The sequence below is a fragment of the Gallus gallus genome, chromosome 4 (genome assembly GCF_016699485.2).
Source record: "Gallus gallus isolate bGalGal1 chromosome 4, bGalGal1.mat.broiler.GRCg7b, whole genome shotgun sequence".
In the NCBI taxonomy this organism is placed as follows: Eukaryota; Metazoa; Chordata; class Aves; order Galliformes; family Phasianidae; genus Gallus; species Gallus gallus.
Window position 1 is genome coordinate 55,476,933 of NC_052535.1, and position 21,424 is coordinate 55,498,356.

The 21,424-nt window shown below is 35.3% G+C and overlaps 1 long non-coding RNA gene across 1 annotated transcript in view; it reads right to left on the minus strand.

Annotated features, from left to right (window-relative positions):
• LOC107051710 overlaps window positions 1–21,424 on the minus strand; it is a 299,217-nt gene that overhangs the window by 208,264 nt on the left and 69,529 nt on the right. Inside the window, exon 2 of the long non-coding RNA XR_006939094.1 lies at window positions 20,671–20,730. This is a non-coding gene — a long non-coding RNA (uncharacterized LOC107051710). The remainder of the gene's footprint in view (window positions 1–20,670; window positions 20,731–21,424) is intronic.

Consider the following 21,424-nt stretch of genomic DNA (forward strand, 5'->3'; position numbering starts at 1 on the left):
AGACCCACCCTGCACATCTTTATCTCTGGAATTTATGTTGCCTTTACCCCCAAACCATCCTTAAACGATCAGATGTTTTCATCTTTACTATGTGCTGTGAAGAGGGGAAGTAAAACATCTGCTTCATGGCTGGATCAGTACATGATAAATTCTGTTAAGTGATTTACCCTGGGTTATGAGAGATGAACAACCACAGCAGAAATCGATCCCTTGACTCCCATTCCAGCATGAGCTGCTATTAGAATCATATTTTGCCTTCTCAGCCAGTCTCTGCTCTATTTTCCTAGCTATGAATAGGTCATCCATCTGAAGAATAATCCATATACTGAGGCTCTTATCAATTCTTAAGAGTACATCCACAGATCAAACCCATCAACTGCTGAAATTCATGGGTTCTGCCAAGCCACTGATACTCTCATCTCTACTAGGCCTCAGACGTTCTTCATTGTCTTCTCCTAGACACTCCTTTCCTCCCTAACGCCTACAAACACTTTCATGCTCTGGATTAGGTACATTCCTTTCCATTTATTCCTTAATTTCTGACTGTATTAGCCCTTAGTTTTCTGTCTTTATAGATACTAATAAACTCTAAGCACAATAGTTGCTCCAAAAGTAATGTCTTTCATTTTATTATGTTGGCCCACGACATCAGAAGCTGATGTTAGTGGTATGGCAGTAAAGGCTGAACCTTCCCACCAACATTCCATTACATTTTGTTGCCATTTGACAATTGGCAGCAAAGGGCAGTCCGACAAAATGGTGTCTGACACAAAAGACCATATGAAGCAAAGGGGCGTCATTGAACTCCTCTATGTGGAGGAAACAGCACCCACTGACATTCATCAAGGCTTGCTAAATGTTTCTGGAAACCAAACAGCAGCTGTGAGTACAATGTGGCAGAATGCAGTGTGTTTCAACAGTGGTGACAACAGGGCTTCTCCACTGATGCAGATTTTTTAAGTGCACAACATGCAGGCTCCTGTATATTACTGGCTAAAATGTATAGCTAATGGTGGTGACTTTGTTGAAAAATAATGTTTTGTAGGTGAGAATTTGCTCTATCAAGTAATATTTTTGTGCTCTTTGTTGTAGCTTCCCCAGAAATAAATAAGAATCTTCACTTTCAAAGCATTTAATTTACATGTAAATGAAAGTCAAAGACTGCATTTGATAGGGCTTCCATAGATTTTTGCTTTTTTCAGGTTTTTTTTTTTTTTTAAAAAAAAAGAACTACAATAAAATTGATAGAGTTAGATTATCTACAATTTGCCCTCAGACATATTTTATCAATGGTCTACAATAGAGACACTTTTACCTTAATATTTTTCTTTTTAAAATTTGTACTCTAAGTAGGAGGATCAGAGGCTTCTATCACTCTTGTTCCTGGAGGACCAGCTGCTGGGTGGGATATCTGCCTGTGGGCTGCATAAGAAATTCACATGCAAAACCAGTATCTTCTATAGGATGCTGACAATTTAACAATCCCTTTTTAAGTCTACATACAAACACTTTAAAGGTCAGAAATTATTCTTATAGGAATCCTAGATTACGAACAGAAGAGAAGTAGAAGCGTGTTCTGATTTACATCTATTGATGTGATGCTTTTCTTTAAAACCTGAAAGATTGATGCCTCAGCAATTAAATAATTATTTTCTGTTCTTATATATTGCTGTTCAAACAAACTATTGAGCTGTAAAATATGTTCCTAGCAGAGACATTAGGCAAGAAATAATAGTTTGTCTTGATTACACACTAAACTCAAAGCCCAGTGACCTGCAGTTTAAAGCTAAGTTATACCTGGTTCTCACAAAACAGACAATTGCCTTCCAAAACAATCTTTCACTTTATTACACTGATATTTCAGTTACAATGCTGTAGGGAAACAAAATTCAGAAACATCAGAAGTAAAATACATCAACCATATCTGTAACTACACCATTCCAATCAACAGACTGCTATTCACAGGGGTTTGTAAACAGCCCTAATTACTATCAGACAATTAAATGATTTTTTAATTCCTGTAGTTAATGTACTAAAGTAGTCTTAGAGACACAGGATGATATATTTTATGCCTGTTCGCTGTCCTGGGATTTTTTGAGAAGGGTTAAAGTCATAAGCCCTAGACTTCCAAAACCAAGAGACTAAAAAACAAAGAAACAATAGAAACTCAAAAGAAAAAGTCTCTCTAAAGCATTCAGTTCTTCAGTTAAATTGATTTCACCCCTCCCCCCCATCCCCTGCCTCCTCTAATATACTTTGGTGAAAACTCTCCTTATGGCCTGATCAGGTACATTGTATTTACCATTCATCAGTGGCACTCATTTTGGAAAATGAGATTTTTTGTGTAAATATCTCCTGTCTGAATATGCTTTTGAATTTAAGCAAATTTCTAGTAGTTTTTCCTTCTTCCAAATACATTCATGTATCACCCAGGTGCTCATTTTTTTTGCATTCAGTAGCAAACCTTTGCATGCTTACAGAATTTCAAGCAGATGTTAACAAACATTACTTTAAAGAAGAATTCATTATTTCTGTTTAAAAATAGAAGATTAGTTATATAGAATCATAGAATCATTAAGGTTGGAAAAAACCTCCAAGATCGTCTAAGTCCAACCATCCATGTACTACCAATACTGCCCCCTAGCCCAAGTCCTTCAGTACCACATCTCCACATTTCTTGAACACCTCCAAGGATGACTCCACCACCTCCCTGGGTAGCAAGTTCCAATACTTTGTCACTTTTTCAGAGAAGGCAATTTTCCTAATATCCAATTTGAACAACTTCTTGCACAGTTTGAGGCCATCCCCTCTCATCCTATCAGACAACGTACAGGGTGTAATGCTACTTACTGTATCTCATCTTAAACTGTCTCTCATCCTATCAGACAACATACAGGGTGTAATGCTACTTACTGTATCTCTTCTTAAACAAGGACAAAAAATAGAAAAAGGAATTCATGAGCTGTTCTTGTGAGACGCTCAGGATTCTGCTATGTTTATGTATATGTTTATGTATAAACACAGCTATGTTTATTAAAAAATAATCTAAAAGCAAACTACTTACATAATAAATACCAAATTATTAGTATGAAAAAAGTCATAATTCATACCTCTAGCATTTCTCAATGTGAGATTTAAACTTTTTACTTTCTAAAAATCTCAAACTCTTCTACAAATCAGAAAGTTTATAAGGCAATGCTATTATTGTTCTTATTACAAAATTACTAAATTTAAAGTATGAAATGTTACCAATTGTAACAAATTACATACTTCTTTTTCCAACATTACTTAAAATTCAAAGTATGAAATGCTATTGATTGCAAAAAATTACAGACTGCTTTTAAAGGAGAAATTTCATTTACAGAGCAGACTATTTTCAATAAAATATGCCTACTTGGTTAAAATATGCCATATAGTTAAAATACATTGAATTTTCACAGACAGACCATAATTAGCAGCAGTAGTTAAACTGGAGGTAAAGCAAATCAAGGGAATGTACTGATCTGCTCTGTAATGTTTTTTGTTTTTTTCTTAAACATATTTGCCTTAAGCTCATATGATTTTAAAGTGTATTCAGAAGAGTGATTAAAATGATTTTAACAAAGAAGCTACAGTACTCATTACCATCAAAGGAACCACAATAACACGGATCTAAACTCCATGATTCCTCCCAGAGTTGATTTCCTGAACAGCTGCAAACACTGTAATGGAGGACGCTGAGTCCACAGGGCTGAACAGAAGCAAACTGTTGCAATTATTTCCAGCACAGGGCTCACTGCACTATTAATCACAAATCCAGCCAGGAACATTTGCTGCTGCTGGTTAAAGCCCACCAGCAAGACACCTGTACAACTCATCAACAGGAGCACCTGACCAAGCACATAATGGCTCCAAACCACAGCTCTGACACAGCTTCCCTCCCATGCCTACGTTGCACTTTTATAAATAATTCTCATATGTATAGTTTTAATAATTGCCCCACTGAAGGAAAGGTGAGGAGTAACACCACTTCCTCTCTGTGTGTAAAATGTCTTCTGTAACTGGCTCCAGTTTTCAGTACAGCTGAATGTTATTACAGTGCTAACACCAATGATTAATAATAGTTGCTAATGCACAATAAAACTTGCTGAGAGACATCAATTGCATCTTTGGACATCAGTAGGTTAAAATAACAGGAACATATGGGCAGATATTAGTTACACTATCTGTGACCATAATGATCCAAACTATTCATTACAATTGCAGTCCGGAAACTGTTTGCACTTTTAACATTAAGTTACATCTGTTTTTTCAACAATAAGAATTAATCATCAAGATAACACAAGAAAAGATCCTATTTCATTAGGGTCATCTAAATATATGATACAAAAATAAGGTATCTTATTTTCCATATTTGTCACACAATGGATGACAAATACACCAGCAAAGGAGAAATGAGGCAAAGGTAGAATATTACTTCTGGTCATGATAGTCATTAAAAAAAAACCATCCAGAACATGGTGCTAGGAAGTGGAAGGCACTCTACAGTTTAAAGATATGAATTTAATAGACTTCCTGACTACCTATGACAAAAACAAATTCTTCTGCAAAACATCATAAACTGCTTACGGGAAGCAGGATCCGAAGGAACCTCTCACTTTTTCTTTTTGTCACAATATACTGAAGAAGCATAGGAACAACTTCTTTCTTCTATGCCTGAAATGTGATCTTTTTTAATGAAATAACGTTTCATTGTTGAACATCTTAGAAACAACAAGGAGAACATGACTGGCATGCCTGATCTGTCAGACATTACAATATCCAGCCATACAGCCACAGAGAGAAGTTGGGGAAGGACAGCATTTAAACATCGTATCATCACCTTGTCCTGCACTGTCACCAGGATGCTGCAAAACTTGCTCTCATTGCTGGGACAATCCAAGAGTTCGCGTTAAATATTGTTGAAAAAACCTTTTCTCTGAACATGTAAGTCACTCACTTTGCCTTAAGAAAGTTAATAAACTACTTGATCACATCAGTAGTAGACCAACTCGTGCTAGCCCTGACTTAAACCAGAAGCTGGCCTGGAATATAAAGGTTTACACTAGCGCATTCAAGTTTAAAACTACAGAAGCTTAATTTCTAAATATCTCAGCTACAGTCCAAATAACTAAGAAGTTTCCTTAATGATGAAAGATCTGTGCAGAACAATGCACTGATACTGCTTGATCTGGTGTTGTGTGCAATGTCATTTTGAAACAGACATGATTTTCCTGACTGAAAAGTTAGTTAGTACAAGTTAGTGTGCAAACAGAGTATTTTGTTTGCTGAAGTAGTGACTTTTTATAATTCTGGGGCAAAGCTATATTGTTTCCATATCAGTTTAACACATATCCCCCTCCTACCCTTCTCATAGAGCATGCTAAAATGAAAAGGCAGTTTTCCCCTCTTCACAGTCCTCTCACCCCATCTAAGAAGTTAAGAGACAAAGAGAAGATGCTAAACTGCTCATTTCATGTCTTGTAAGACTATATAATCTGCAAGCAGACACAAGTTTGTTCTGACTGTTCTCAACATACTTGCTGATTATCCTGTTCATATCCACTCAGAAGATAGATCATAAACCACATCACAACAGCCTGTGCCCTGCCAAGACCAAGGCTGATCACCTTTCCTTATTGAAAAATTCAGCTTCTTTCACTAGAAAGCAGCAATGTACATTTCCTGCATTTTCAATGTTAAAAATAAATTAAAATGAAAAGGACAAATTCTGATTCAATATTGGTTCTAATCTATATGATCACATGGTTTGTCTTCATTTTCCCTCTAATGAAAGCTTCTTAATCAGCTACTGATCTATCTGACCAGAAAAACACATTTATCCTTCTAAGCTTGAAGTCAACCACTGACAAAGTAGTAACTAGTAGACAATAAAAATAGTAAGATAGGATGACAGATTAACATCTCAAATTTTACTGGTTTTTTTTTTTATTTTATTTTTTCTTTCTTCCCAGAAACGTTTGCTGTTTAGATATTGGTTTAAGTCTATATTTAAAGCCCTACTAGTCACATATTAGAGTGAGAATAATGCAAACATTGATCCCATGTCTCATTTCTAGAAAGTTAGCCCTGATATAGTGGGAAATCCAAGAGTGCTTCAAATGTCTTTCCTAATGGCAGGAAGCATTTTCTGCTGATGTAAATTAATGAAATCAATGATTGCTCAAATTATATCTGCCACTTATCCATCTTACTGCCTTACTTATTTCAAAAGGTGTGGGGTTTTTTGTTTGTTTGTTTTTTGGGGAGGAGGCAGAGAGGGGGACTGGGAAATACACAATTCTCTGTACAACTAAATTAGATCCCAAAAGAAGTGTGACGTTGTGATTCAGAAAGTGATAGAGAGACTAAGCATGGCAAAGTGATGTACCATCTGTTCTCCAGGAGGGAACTGGATATGGCGCTCACAGCCACATCTGTTTTTTCCCAGCAGAGAACTTCAAGGCTCCATAGCCAAACCTGGGCAAGCCAACTGATTCAGTCACCACTCAATACCAAAGGCATAGATTACCCCATAGGATATCAGCAGCCCATGAAGTTTCAATGTTGTTGTTTTATTAAATTCAAGTGTAAACTAAGCAGTGCTTAGATGCTTCAGTAAAAACTGGATATCAATTAAAAGATAATTTATTCCAGAACACTAATAATTCCTGCCTATGTAAGTGCTGAAGACAAAGCAACAACCATCACTCCACTAAAGTCAGTGGCAATTTGCCAACAACTTCAATGGGATCAAGTTTTCATCTAGACCATTTTATCTTTGGAAAAAAAACATTTTTTTTTTTTTTTTTTTAAAGAAAGAAAAACTATTTGAGCAGGTTGAAGCAGAGGGCAGAATTCTGCTAATGATTCTTATGCAGTGTGATTATTATTCAAATATAAAAAGCTACATAAATAAGCATGCTTTTAATTTTACATTTGTAATCCAGAAATATAAGAAAGAAATATATGAAGGCACTGGAAAATCCCAGTCTATAATAAGATATAGCATAATTTTATTCATTTCCACTTGTTTATATCCACAAGTCAAATAGAACCTTTTCCCCTCTATTAGATAACAAGGACTGTTGGCTTAAATTAAGTATATCTTTTGCAATCATTTACTATAATTCACTATCTTATCATTCCCATTCTACTGTGACCTAAGTCACTACTGAAAACATGACGTGACGACATCCCCATAACACATCTATTAATAAAAACCCGAGCTGCATTCTGTCCCTATCAAACAGCTCACACCAGAAGGTGGCACCAAAAGACTCAACTTCAAAACCACGTTTGGATACTGGCTTGAGATTAGCATTCATCAATCTTTTCATATACAACAATATATCTGAGAACCGTTTTATTGCATATAAATACACCTGAAAAACATAATCAATGCAGATCAGATAACAGATAAACACCTGTGCAAATCCTGACCTGCTATGATGAAGAGATTTTCATGAACATGTTAATTGCTCACATAATGATAAAATAATAAAATTCTTGTTTTAAAATGTACAAATGTATAAAACTTGTGTCTTCAGAAGAATCCCAGCAAAATTTATTTGACTGTAGGTGCATTCATGCATTTGTCCAATCACATACTGGTAAATACTCTGGTCACTCATCTTCTTTTTGTAGGCTCCTCTATTAAGCATTGTTTCAGATATGGATTTTATCCACACAAGAAAGTATTCCAACCAATACATTTCTAGGAAAAGAAAAAACTGCAGTATTTTTTAAAATACATTCTAGTAATTCAAATGAAAACATCAACCCTACTCCTTTTTTAAAGTAAAGACTGCAATTTACAAATTCCTTTCAAGAAAAACTTGAAAAAAGAAATGAAACAAATGTCAAGCATCCAGGAAAACATGGCATTAAAGACACACAATTCTATCATCAGCATTTATTTTCAAAGGTCTCTGAACTTTTTTTTACTTTATTTACATTCTACATAGGCATCCACTCTTTTCACCAGCTGGAAAGGAGCTCAGAAGACCAACACTGTCCAGTGACTTCTCCTATGAATACCACAATAATTATGAGTGTGACAATACCTAAAAAGCTGTCTGAATCTGATAATGAAGAGCTCTACAAGTACGCCAACGAAAATCTGGGTTTTTTTGAGATTAGCTTTAGGGCAAACATGAATTTATCTTCCATGTAAGTCTAAGAAGGTAGAAGAAAACTAAAGTAATCCAAGGGGAAGGGGGAGAAAAAATGTAATTAAGTTCAAAGAGTGGAAAACAGGAGAATTTGCTCAACAAGGAAAAGTAACAGCAATTTTTACTTTTTTTTGGGGGGGGGGGGGGGCGGGTTGGGAGGGTGCTTCTATGCAATCATTTCCAAGCACCTGGAGAAAAAATAGGAATGAAGAAATTTAAGCAATGAGAGTCTAGTCCTGAATGATGTTGACCATCAATAATTCATATCTATCTAGCTCAGTGACATCAAATACAGTTTAGTAACTGCAAGTTCAGACACGGGTTCGGTGCACAGAAAGAAACAAGCAGGAAGACTGGATGTCTTTTCCCCAGCAGTCTGGAAAGAATGAGGTCTTACTAGACCAGTTTATTTTTAAGTAGCATTGTTACCTAGACAATAAGACAAGTAATATTTATGGAATGTTTTTCTTCCTTTCTATCATTAAAAATAATGTTGCTCATAGCAAAAAATGTTTACAATAAATAAAGCTTGTGTGATAATAAAAGAAAAAGGACACTGTCATCAAAACTAGTTCTGAAAAATAATGAAAAAATGACAAAGTCATAAAGAAAATAAATCTATAAAAAGATGTGTTTGTTTTTTCTGACAAATTCTCTAGCTCAGAGAGTAAAAAAAGATATCAAAATAAACAACCCGAAAAAAATATATGATTTGTTGGATTTCACGTTATGGTTAAACTAAAAATTAGTCCAATTTTAAATTAATCTTACATTTTCCATACAGTGCAGTGCTTCGTAAGAAATTTGTTTCTCCGATAAGAAAAAAATAAGTAGAACTGACAGAGTGACTTAAGCTGCAAAATCCATCAGTCAAAATGTCCTCTCCTGTCAGGAACTCAACTTTTCTATCACTATAATATAAGTAACTGTCATACGGAGGAATAAATAACAAAAACTACATTCACAGAGGTATTTAGCCACCTTAGATATAAGATTCCTTATGATCTGATGTGAACTTTAATATAAAAATGCAGAAAGTTCACAAGTAAAAATAGACTTTCAGTAATACGTTAAGGTCATATGCCAGTAGCATAATAGTAACAAAAAAAAGGGGCCAGACTTCTGAAATTTGGACATAAGCCATGCTTAAATGAGTTGCTGTTGAAAGCTGAAGCACTTCAACTAGCTAATGTTGAAACAACACACTCTCTAGCTCCTATCCCCCTGAAAACTCCAGTAGAAGTCACAGTACTACATTCAGAATATGTATACTCAGATATATCTGATAATAGAATAAAATAAAGGATCAGCTCACTTGGGAGGACTACAGAAACATCACAAGGGCATACAGGGATGCAACAAGGAAGGCTAAGGCCACTTAAGAAATGAAATCTGGTGAGAGAAGTCAAGGACAACAAGCTTTTTTTTTTTTTAATTTTATTTCTCTTTTTTTTTTTTTTTTTTTTTAATCAAGTACATCAACAGCAATAGGGAGATTAGGGAAAAAGTAGGTCCTCTGCCAAATGAGGTGGGTTCTGTGGTAATAGAGAACACTGAAAGTTACTGAACACCTTCGTTGCTTCAGTTTTTGCTGCTAACACTTCTCCTCAGGAATCCTAGACCCTGGAGATAAGAGAGTCTGGGGAATGGAAGACTTCCTCTTGGACAAGGAGGATCCAGTCAGAGTAAACAACACACAGAAGTCTATTGGCCTCAACAGTGTGCACCAACAAGTGCTGAGGGAGTAGACAGAAGTGATTGCCAAGCTGCTCTCTATCATCTTGGAAAGGTCATGGAAAACAGGAGACGTACCAGAAGACTGCAGAAAAGTGAACACCACTCTCGTCTTCTACAGCCTGAGTAACTATGTTCAGAATATATGTATTTAGATACATCTAATAATCAAACTGAACTGTGAAAGGGCTTGCTTCTCTAAAAGTAATACCTCTCATGTTATTATGTTGCCCCACAATGTCAGAGGCAGACGCTGTTGGCACAGCAGTAGAGGTTGAACCTTCCCATTATATCACGCTATATTTTGTTGCAGTGTGAACGGATAGAAGCAGATAGGCAGTCAGACAAAAGGGCATCTGACATTGAAGTTCATATAAAGCAAAGGTGTGTCACTGAATTCCTCCACGTAGGAAAGAAGACACACTTTGACATTCACCAACACCTGCTGAACATTTCCGAATGGAAATTCAGAAACAGTGGATGTGAGCACAGCAAGGTGGTGGGTGGTGCATTTCAGCAGTGGTGACATCAGTATGAAAGACAAGCCGTGTTCCAGATTGCCATGCACAGCTGTCATACATCACCAATAAAAAAAAAAAGCTATCTCAATCAGCTGATGGTGGTGACTGCTGAAAAAGTCTTTTGTAGCTGAGAATTTACTCCTTCAAACAGTGTTATAGGGCTCTATCTGTTGTAGTTTCCACGGAAATAAATAGGAGGCATTACTTTCAGGGTAACCTAGTTATGCTTTGACTTACTGTAGTAAGACAAAACAGAATGGGAAAGTTTCACGAAAATTATTCCCAAATCAAAAGTAATTGTGCCTTTTTTTCCTACATATAAACTGAAAACAAAATTTGGCCTCATATGATCTCATTAGAAAACTATCTTACAACATTGCAATCTGTCACCACTTTCAATAACAACATTTTTCTCCATTCTTTGATTGAGTTCTGCAGAATAGAACAGTCCACTTGCTGCAATAGATGACTGCGAAGTACAATAGGGCAGAACTGTGGCATAAATAAAAAAACAGTTCTTCCAACAATTTCTTGTTTCTACACTGCTGGAGACTTTACAAACTGTGGAAGGCATTGTAGCCTAGTAATGAGGTGCACTGGTTTGAAAACTGAAAGAACTAGATCACAAGATTCAATTTGGCACCTAGCATGCTATGCAATTCTGTGCAAACTACTTAAACCTCTTCCACTGCAACCCATTTATTTAAGTGAAATTAGTTCTTTGTATCATTATCTCAGTATTAACATATTCTTAATTCCACTGAATTACGTGGAAAATATCTTACATGGCCTTTGGCAAAGCTATATTTTTTCATACTGCACTGATACAGTGCTTAGTGCAAAGATTCCCTACTTCACCTGAAGTTAACATAAAATATGGCTGCTGCAGTAAAAGAAAAAACACTATAGCATTTAAGAATAAAATTTCTTAGTCTGAAAAAATAGTAAGAATGAATCAGCTTTTAATAGCAGCTAAAGCACTATTCCTTCAGTGAAAGCTGGTGACTGCATCAGTGAAATATAGCTGCCAGGTTTTGTCAACTTCAGCAGCACTGAAAGTTTGGGTTTAATGATGGCATTTTGGTCAAAACTATTTTTCAGAAGGTGAAAGCACATATCTACAGTTTCAGCAAAGGCACTTTTTTTACAGGAGGGAGAAGGGAGAAAGTAGGCAACTGCATGGTATAAGTGATGGCAAACTACATCCAGTTATCAAAACCAATTTTTGATCCAGGGAATCTGGGAAGTAACCCTCTTCTTTAAAACTTTTTACACCTTCATAATTATGGTTAGTCCCTTTCAATATATTAAAACTTAACTGGACCAATTCTATCATGTCCAAAGTCTGATTCTAGAATAAATTCAAAATTTACCATAAACCCACTCTCCAGTATGCGCCGGTAGAAATGACTCATTTGAATGCTACACAATTGCTGTAATCATTTCAAAAGATGTCGAAAATAAAAGTTCACTTTGAAAAATAAAACTATAACAGTCCTCTGAAACCACACAAACAAATCTGAATGGGATTAAAATGTCTTTTTCCGCCTTCTTTCATTTTGAAGTGGATATTTCAAAAAGAAAACATTTTCCTAAAATACTCCAAATTTGACAACATTTGTTTTCCTCAAAGAATGTGTCTAAATTTTTAATTCGCTTCTACTTCATAGTTTTTGGTAAATTTTATGCCTAAATCTGGATCTTCAACAAATTGTTTTCACTGGTTATCTTCTTCCCTGATTAGATAGGCAGAATCAAAATACAACACTGTTGTTTGAAATTAGTATAATGCAATCAGCTAAATAACAGCCTACTCTATATTTTCAATTGGAATATCTATAGTACAGACCTTGTAAATGACATAGCTATATAGAAAAATCTGATCTATTACATAATTATGAAGTTCTGTAAAACTTCTGTTCTTATTTTTAACACTTAAACTTCCTAACTCCTAAAAAGTATTTTTGAGACCAGTCTGCATACACATCAGAATACAAAGCCAAAGTATAATCAAGGAGTAAAAAAAAAACAGAAGAAAGATGGTGATAGCAGTAAGACTTCTTGGAATGAGATGCAACTGATGGGAAGGATTATTTTTTCAATAACCTCAACTATTCTAGAATGACACACCCACACAGAAGAAAAAATTGAGTTGAGAAACAAACCACTACTATACATTACAAATGCTCTACTTGGAAAGCACTGAGAGGATGGTGATACTAGTTCCCGTTAATCGCTGAAACTCCTAACCAGAGACCCCTGGTATAACATGACTTGCCTAGCTTCCCTCACAAAGCAGCAAACAAACTCTCATCCCAGACCATACTATGCATGGATAAGCCAGCATAAGGACATGGGATCAAAACATCAACAGAAAAAAAAAAAAGAAGAAGAAAAAAGCACCCTAAAAAACACAGAATTCAAAATGCTGTTCTCTATGTCATTTTCCTTTCCTATTGGACTCTGGATTTCTGAAGCTGTTGTCAAAGGCTTTCAAAGCTAAAGAGCATGGTTTTCTTAGGTATGTTTTGTTAATGCTGTTAGAGAAAATGTTAGATGGAAGAACATTTTCGAAAGGTCAAAAGCAATTTAGGTATTTTTCTAAAAAGAGATGTTTCATCTAGAAATACCCAAAATGCTGCATTTCAGAAGTTTATTATTAAAAGCTCTAATTTTGTTCTAAAACTATCTTTGTGGTTGAAAATCTTAACTTTTAAAAGACGTAATCATTTAAAATACCTTAAAAAAAAGAAAACATCGTTTTTGAAGACTGTGGAACATTTTGACCCTAAGTGAATATCACTGATTATTTGATTTTATTCCTTCTCCAAGAAGGCATAAACATTTATCCAGAAAGTGCATTATTTTTCTAGTGTCATTCTTGTGTAACATTCTGGTTTGTGTTATATTAGTTCTTCAATGAGAAACTACATTGCCACAGGCCCAGTTAAAAGTCTCAGCTTCTAGATATATCAAAGCAATGGTTTCTCTGGCTCTGCACTTGAGACATTTGTTGCACAGAGGAGGGCTTATGGGCTCAGACTCCCCCAAGTTATTATTTCAGAAATGTGGGCTAACCATATTGCCTCATCAAATCTACCAAACATAAATGAGTTTGCCTTCAGATACCAAACTGCATTAAATACACATTTTAAGAAAAAAAAAAAAAAAAAAGTATTACATTCACAATCTCAGCTTTTAGAGCAAAGGCAAAAAGTTATAGATTATATTATTTGCTACAAAATCACTTAAAATACATTTTTTCCCATTTTCACAGTTTCCTTATCAATGATACTGAAAAAATAATAACAGCATCAGAAAAAATTTCTTAGTTTAAGTAAATGTCATCACAGAATCTACTGAATGGTTACTCTATCCTACTTTAATTTCTGATATTTTCACCTTTTACTGCAAATCTACTTCTACCACACTCATCTACAGTCTGGTTTCTCTACTCGGTGCATCGCAGAATACACTGAAACCTTAATTCCTATCCTGAGTAGCCTGTTCAACTGTTCTTTTATCTACACTGTCCTTTACCTACTGCCTTTCCTCACCGAACAATATCAGTTTATGTTTGAAACTGCTCACTTCTCATTTTTATTTCAGGATGAAGCTCTAAGAGAAGAGTCAAAGCCTCAGAGATGCTGGACAGAAATAAACGAGCGTGATGCAAAACCAAAATTTTTCCTACAAATAATTGGGAAGAAGTTGTTTGTTTGTTTTTATACTTAAGGCAGAAAACAGTTTGTTTCCAGATTAACTAAATAATAAAAAAATATTAATAATATACTCTTCTTTCAGTATAAAAGATGTTTAAAGATTTTCCAAATACAAATTCTGCACTTGAACATTATCTCCAAATTCGTGTCATCAGTTACCTGAAACATTACATAAAAAAAAAAAAAAGAAAAAAAGAAAATCAATTATACACAATTCTATGACAAACAGCACACAGAACAACAGGGAGAATAAAATGCACAGTTCCTTTCTCCTAGAATATATTTATTTTCATTTTATAATAGCAGAGACTTTCTCAATCTTATAATTCCTGCAAGTTCAACATGCGTATGTTCTTAAAAAACATTAAATACTTTTTATATAAGTGATATTCAACAACTTTTTGCTGTGGGTTTTTGGGGTTCTTTTAAGCTCTGGAAAAGTTTTTTTAATAAGTTTCCTTAACGTTTCCTTGCATTTTGTAGGAAAATGAAACTTAGTATTCAATTAAAATCAGTTTTCCTTGGGCAAAAAGGCACCAAGGCACTTACTTATTTTTAAAGAACTATGCGGAACTAGAGGCAGTTTTAAGCAATATGGTCTGATAAGTAGAACAGTTGAATTTCATTTAAGCTATAGATCCTACATGGGCCAAATTATTTCCCACTTAGTCAACCTGTAATTTACAGAAAATGAAAGCTGTATTCCTTTAACTAAGTTTAAAAAACAAGTAAAATTTCCTTCAAAAATCTTGCAGATGAATTTATAGCATTGTGTTTAAATTCTGAGCATTGATTCACATCCTATTTAATTCAAGTTTGTAGAGCTGAAATTGCTGTTTGATCATTGTCATAAGAGAGGAAGGAAAGAGCAAACTGTATCCATATAATTAGTACACTGCAGAGCAGAAATATCACGAACATACATTCATGTACTGTCTACAAGAAATTTGCACTTTGACAGACAATTAAGGAAAACCTTTGGTGAGAATTTTTAACTTCATTATCAATTATGATCCCTAAAAAGATGTATGCAGTGTTTACTGAGATTAATGATTCTCTGCCTTCAGTTTAGCTTGAGTAAGAGAGAGTTGTACTTCAGAAATTCAAGCAATACCTAGAGCCAAAGCACTCGGCACTAATTTAGAGCAGAAGCTTCACATATAAGTTTAATTAAAGCCTTCCCTGCCCCATTTGCCAATCACTGATTTACAGCAGCTGTGGACAGTGGAGCAAGGAATTCTGTATTTCTGCTGTGTTCATAGTAGTGGGGTTTATCAATTGTAAATGAAATCATAGCTTCATACTTAGTGTATTCACTGAGTTAGAATATTTAGCACCTTCCTTCTCCCTTCCCTGTTTGCTCCTGCTCCTGTTTCCTAAAGAAATACAGGATCAGGAGAGACAGAAGTGGCTTCCTAGAGTTTATCTCAACATTTGTTTCATTCATAAGAAAAATTGAATTTGGGTGGCATTCCACATGAAATCTAAACTATTTAGCAGTTTGGAGAAAAATAAATAAATAAAGATGACATGACTTAATTTGGTCTCAGCTACTTGGCTTTGATCTATATGTCATACTATTCAAAAAGATCTAGAACACTGGTAAATAACGCGTAGATACTTAATACTCATCTCCACATTATTTAACTCAGACATTATGTCACAAACTCAGTAAGAGATGTTGAACACCACACAGTAGCTCAGGTCGTGTAATTATTTACAGACCATTTCCTGGCTGTAAGTATAAAAATCTTAAGCTGGTACTTTTTGTGCATATCTTCAACACTAGAATGTGAATTCTAACAATAAGTTTTCTCTGAGGTATGAGTCTGATTTTTCTCTGTTTGCTCTGATTAGGCTGTTAGCATAGAAGTTTTTAAAAAATCCATCTGTTTAACATTCAGGTATTAAAACATTCCCGTGTCAATATCTTTATGGTTATGTTACGTGCACAGTTTCAGGCTAGCCACTAAAAGCTTAGAATTGCAAAGAATCACGACCGCAAAGCAAATACAGAATGCAGATGAGCAAGATTTGAAATAGAACAATTAAAATGAAGTTCATCCACTCAGACTGTATCATTCAGGTAAATGCTAATTTTCATTCAGTAATACTATTTGTTTTCAAAAGCAAGACTTTGTTCCCCATATGTGCTATTATGCCCTTTATGTTGTGCTGAGAAATCTGGAATTCAATACTAAGCATTTCAGAGTCCATAAGATGCTTGTAACAAATTTTAGCTTGAGACATAGACAGAAGTCTGGAGTTATCAGCAAGTTTAAGACTCCAGATCTTGCCCTGCCGATGCCCTCATGGGCACAGTTGTCTTTCTGCACCTTAACTCATGCTGTGCTGAACAGTATCAAAGCACCACAGCATGAAACTAACAAAGCAGTCATCAAGGCATCCTGTTTGCTTTGGTCTGACTTAGATAAGGTCCAAAGGAGATAAGGAGAAGAGAGGCTGTTAAAAGTATCTGAAATACACAGTTCCAGTGAATAGCCACACAGAGGCACAGCTAAATGTGCCCTACCTCTCAGTCCTTCCTGATTTTCCCTTATATGCCCACTGTCTCCCTCTGCATAACAGTACTAAAAACAGTTGCCCTTTCTAATTCACCAGGTACCAAAACAATTGCTTTAAAGTGTGGGCAAAATTTCCTGATTTGGAGTTTCATAAACCTTATACTAGAGAAGTAAACACATAACAAATAAGTTGGATCAGTTTGCATCAGGTGTTTTCAATATTAAAAACTTTAACTACACGTTGCTAGAAGGAGGTAACCGCAAGTATAGGAAAAAAAGCCTGCCATTTCAAATTTTTAAATTCAGTGATTTTTCACTTACATTTAAGGTAGCCTTTCACTGTTGGGTTCCGATTCGACTTGCACCAGACTCAATAGAAAAGCTGCTCCTTCTTTAAAGTGTTTTAGTGAAGGATCTTTACGAGCACACTTGTTAGAGCCACTTAGACACCTAACTCACAGAATCACAGAATAGCCCGGGTTGGAAGGGACCTCAAGAATCATCAGTCTCCAACCCCTCCAACACAGGTAGGGTCACCAACTCTCACATTTAATACTAGACCAGGCTCCTGTAGATTTCTCCAGCAGCTACATAAACATACACACAGTAATTTGGGACATTGCAATTAAGGAACACAAATTTCTCATTTTATTTTACAGAAAATTCATGCCTTGATCCAAGCAAGCATTCAGCTTTCTGACAGAAGTGTATTCCCTTCAAATGAAATGCTAATACACTCTTAAAAAACAATTTCATAGATGATCAGTAACAGCCTGTGATTATTGCATTTTCTTCCTAAACCAAACAAGCATTCTGTACAGGAAATGCAACTGACTGACAGCAGTGTTGCTCCACTCACCCAGGATTTGAGGATCAAGTCCATTTCTCCAATTCTTGCAACCTCAGTGATCATCTCTATGAGCAGAAAAACTGCTGCAGTGTACAACAGCCCTACAGAACTGTATCTAGCAATGGGTAGACATGGGGTCATGGTTCTTTAAGAAAGACAAGAGGCAAGATGGAAACCGGTAGTCTGTGTGCTGATCCAGTTCAGCTGCAGAAGGTTGCACAGCTATTGAGAAAGAACTGATCAAGGTAAAGAATCAGCATATTCCAACTCGTTGCCACATTTTTTCCTGAACTGCACTAACAATTGCAACAGGGGAAAGAGGGTTTGTATCTACTGAACCTACTGCTAGTATTTTCTCACTTTGGCAGACAGATAAAGCAGTGTCCATATGTGTACCTGAATTTAATCAGCAGGTGAGTGAAAGAACACAAGTACTACCGGAACTACTACAGTTTCAGAGCTGACAGCATCACTAGATCATTTATAGGCTGGTCACCTGTAGATCACAGCATCTTGCATATTGCAAGTAAATGTAATTACAGAGAGTAACTTCCCTTTAAAATACAATAAATATTTCAGAAAGGAATCCAAGCCTTGTCTAGAAAGCCTCAAAGGCAAGTCTCTTCTGATTTGTTACTTTTTCTTCTTCACTCCCTCCTTCCTCCTGTTATTTTCTCTTCCTTTATTCCCTCCCTCCTCCTGGGATTTTACATGTTAACTACTGCCTGTTTTCAAAAGTTACACAGTTTGAAAAGGTTGAGTTTCTCCAGCTGAAACAGGTGTACTCAAACTAATAAATACTGACTCATCAGTCATAACTACAGAGCTCTCTACTGCCTGCAGTGATTCCTCTTTTACAGTATCAGCAAGAGATCTATCATTTACTAATTTTGCAGTTAAATGTATTAATCAAAGAATGACTTAGGTTGGAGGGGACCTACAAGATTATCTAGTTCCAATCCCCTGCCATGGGCGGGGTTGCCACCAAAGAGTTCAGATTAAGCTGCTTACTCTGGAGCCTTTTTACATCATGATTCTCTCTTCTGTTCTCTTCCAGAGCTCGTTTACTTTTCGAGATATTGTCTGTTGCTCTACATATACAACCTATACTCTTTTTAAGTTAGAGGTTATTTACATACGTTTTTTGATGAGTGATAGAAGATATGAGTAGAACAGTTGTGATATTTGTTTCTTTGGAGCTCAGTGATATTTTGTCATTAACACTAACTTTATGAAGGCTGTCAAATAGCTAATTCTTAATTCATTTAACATCAGCTGTAATTATACTGGTTTCTAAAATGTTATTAGCAAAATGCTATGTGATACTGCAATATCTTTACTCATCTGATTTTATTATCTCTTGCATGTAACTTTATTAAGCAAATATGTTGTTTTTTCAAATACTTCCTGTTATCACATTGCTACCCTTTAGTCCTTTTAAATTGAATTCCTCATGAGGTTTTTTATTCTTTTGTTTGGAATAGGTGCAACGTGACCAATCTACAAGTAGCTGTTTTTATCCCCCTTATCCTCTTCTTTCAGAAGTTCCTGAGCTTTTACCTTGTTACAACTCCCATTGAAAAGGAACGTGAACTGATGGAGATTTCCCTCAATTTGCTGTTCTAGAAATCCTGGATCAATCATACTAATTTAACAAAGTGAAATATGACCTTCTGTGATGGAAGTTATAGCTGCATATTGATGGAATGTAAGTACAGTCCCTCTTTATGAATAAACTTACATTCACTCTTCAAACAGTTTTTTTTTAATTAAGTTTTCTCCCCCCCAAGCAGCAACCCCAGGCAAGTTAGGTAAAGCAACCCTTTCTGAAACCATTGTGCTACGAGCAACTGAAAAATACTGTATAAAATGGTGTTTCATAAGAGTTTTCCATCTACAACCCAGAATCATTTTCCTGCATTCTCACTCTGAAACAGAAGTGGAGCAAGTAGAGGAGCAGGTTGTTTTAGGCTGATTTTCTGTATGTTTTGTCTTTTTTGGATTTGATTCATTTTAAGGTTTACATCAGTAGGTGAAATTCTTCTAATTAAATCTTTTATTTTAACAGTTTTAGTTTCAGTTGATCAAAACATTTCAGAGTAAAGAAAAAACATGAATAAGAAAGTGTTTATCCTTAAAATATTTTCCCCTTTATAACAAACTAAACAAAAATAGCTGAAAACATCCCAATCACTAAACACAGAAACAGAAGCTTAACACAGCAGACATACTTTATAGCATTTTTAATTGCTGACTGTAGATTCAGTACCACTAAAATGTTATAATTCTTGAGCCAGCCAATATCATGCCATTAAAGTGCTTTATTCATTTATTCAAGTTGTTTCACTGACTTATTCCTTTGACATGTAAGCAATTACAATGTCAATTGCAATGTCTCCATGTTATGATGTTACAGTAATTGCAGTCTCATACATTTCAATTTTTTTATGCTAATTTTTATTGTTTCACACAGCCCCTCTTCTGATGTTAACTGCACTGTCTCATACATTTCCACTGGCAGTAACCATTCCAGCAATACAGCTTACTGGCAAGAACTTAGACTTAGGCCTGATATTTACATCAAAAATTAGTCCAAATCATGTTAATTATGTGAAGAAATTAATGATATTGACAGTAATTCCACCCTAAATACAATTTAGCATTAGAATTATGACTACATTGTAAATGGTGTGGAGGAGGAGGAAATGAATAAATTACATTCCAGATCTTAAACTGTAGCACATTTCCTCGTCCAAACAAAATAATTTGAAGAGTGACTTGTTTTCCAAATTTCAAGTTCTGTAAACCATTACATTATAAGAATGAACTCAGGACTGCAACTACATTTTCCCTGCTTTTATCTTGTATGAGAGATCTGAGTGATCAACTGTTTTTTGTTGTTGTAGTCTTAAGATGTTTAAAGTTTAGCTACAAGCAGCCCTGAATGCCTTAAACCTTCTTAACGAAAGTCAAGGAGCAGGCAAAATCCCAGACACTGTGTCCTCAGAAAATAAAGGGAAGAGAGAGAAAGGGACCCTCCATAGCTTAGTGAGGATTCCTTGCGCAGTACACACATACCAATGTTTGGCTGGGCTAGTCAAAAGGCATACCGGAAATATAACTTACCCTGAAATCTTCCTCTTGCTCTTCTCCTCTTGCAGCCACATTGTTAAATACATTTGCACGCTACGAGAGAGAAAAAAAAGTACATTTATTCACTAATGTTATGCAACCTTTGAATACAAAAATCTAAATCCTACTTTCAGAATTAATGAATATCAATAAATAAATGGTCAATAAATGGCCATTCGTGAGCAGAAGAGGTCAAAATGTAAGTCAATTGAGTGAGTTAAGTATAGAACAAAAGCTCTGTAATATTTTTGATCCAAGTCAAACTCTTTACCCATTTTCATATACCAACTTTAGATATTTAGAAAGATCAATAAAAATTAGAGTAAAATATTCATTATTATTGATATTCACCTTATTGATCTACAAATACAATAAACAAATCAAATATGAAATCCAGCAACTGTTGATCAGCAGAAGTTGACTGAAAAGAAAACTATTTAGGACATAAAGATGTAACATTTAGGAAAACATACGTTAACAATGATCTAAATCAAAAATTATTTTCACAATGAATTCAGTCCATAGAGAATTCCTAAGTAATCTGACCAGGTGATTGCTATGTGACTATGTATTCGAAGTGCAAATAACCATCTAAAACCAAATGCATGGAACACTAGCAGTCATTCAGACCTATCACTTCTCGATTTTTATGCTTCTGTCTTTGAACCTGTGCGTGAGTTCTATTTAAGCAAATATTAAGAAAAAGGTCTGTTTCAATAATGGAAATGGTCTCTTGTTCCACAGTCAA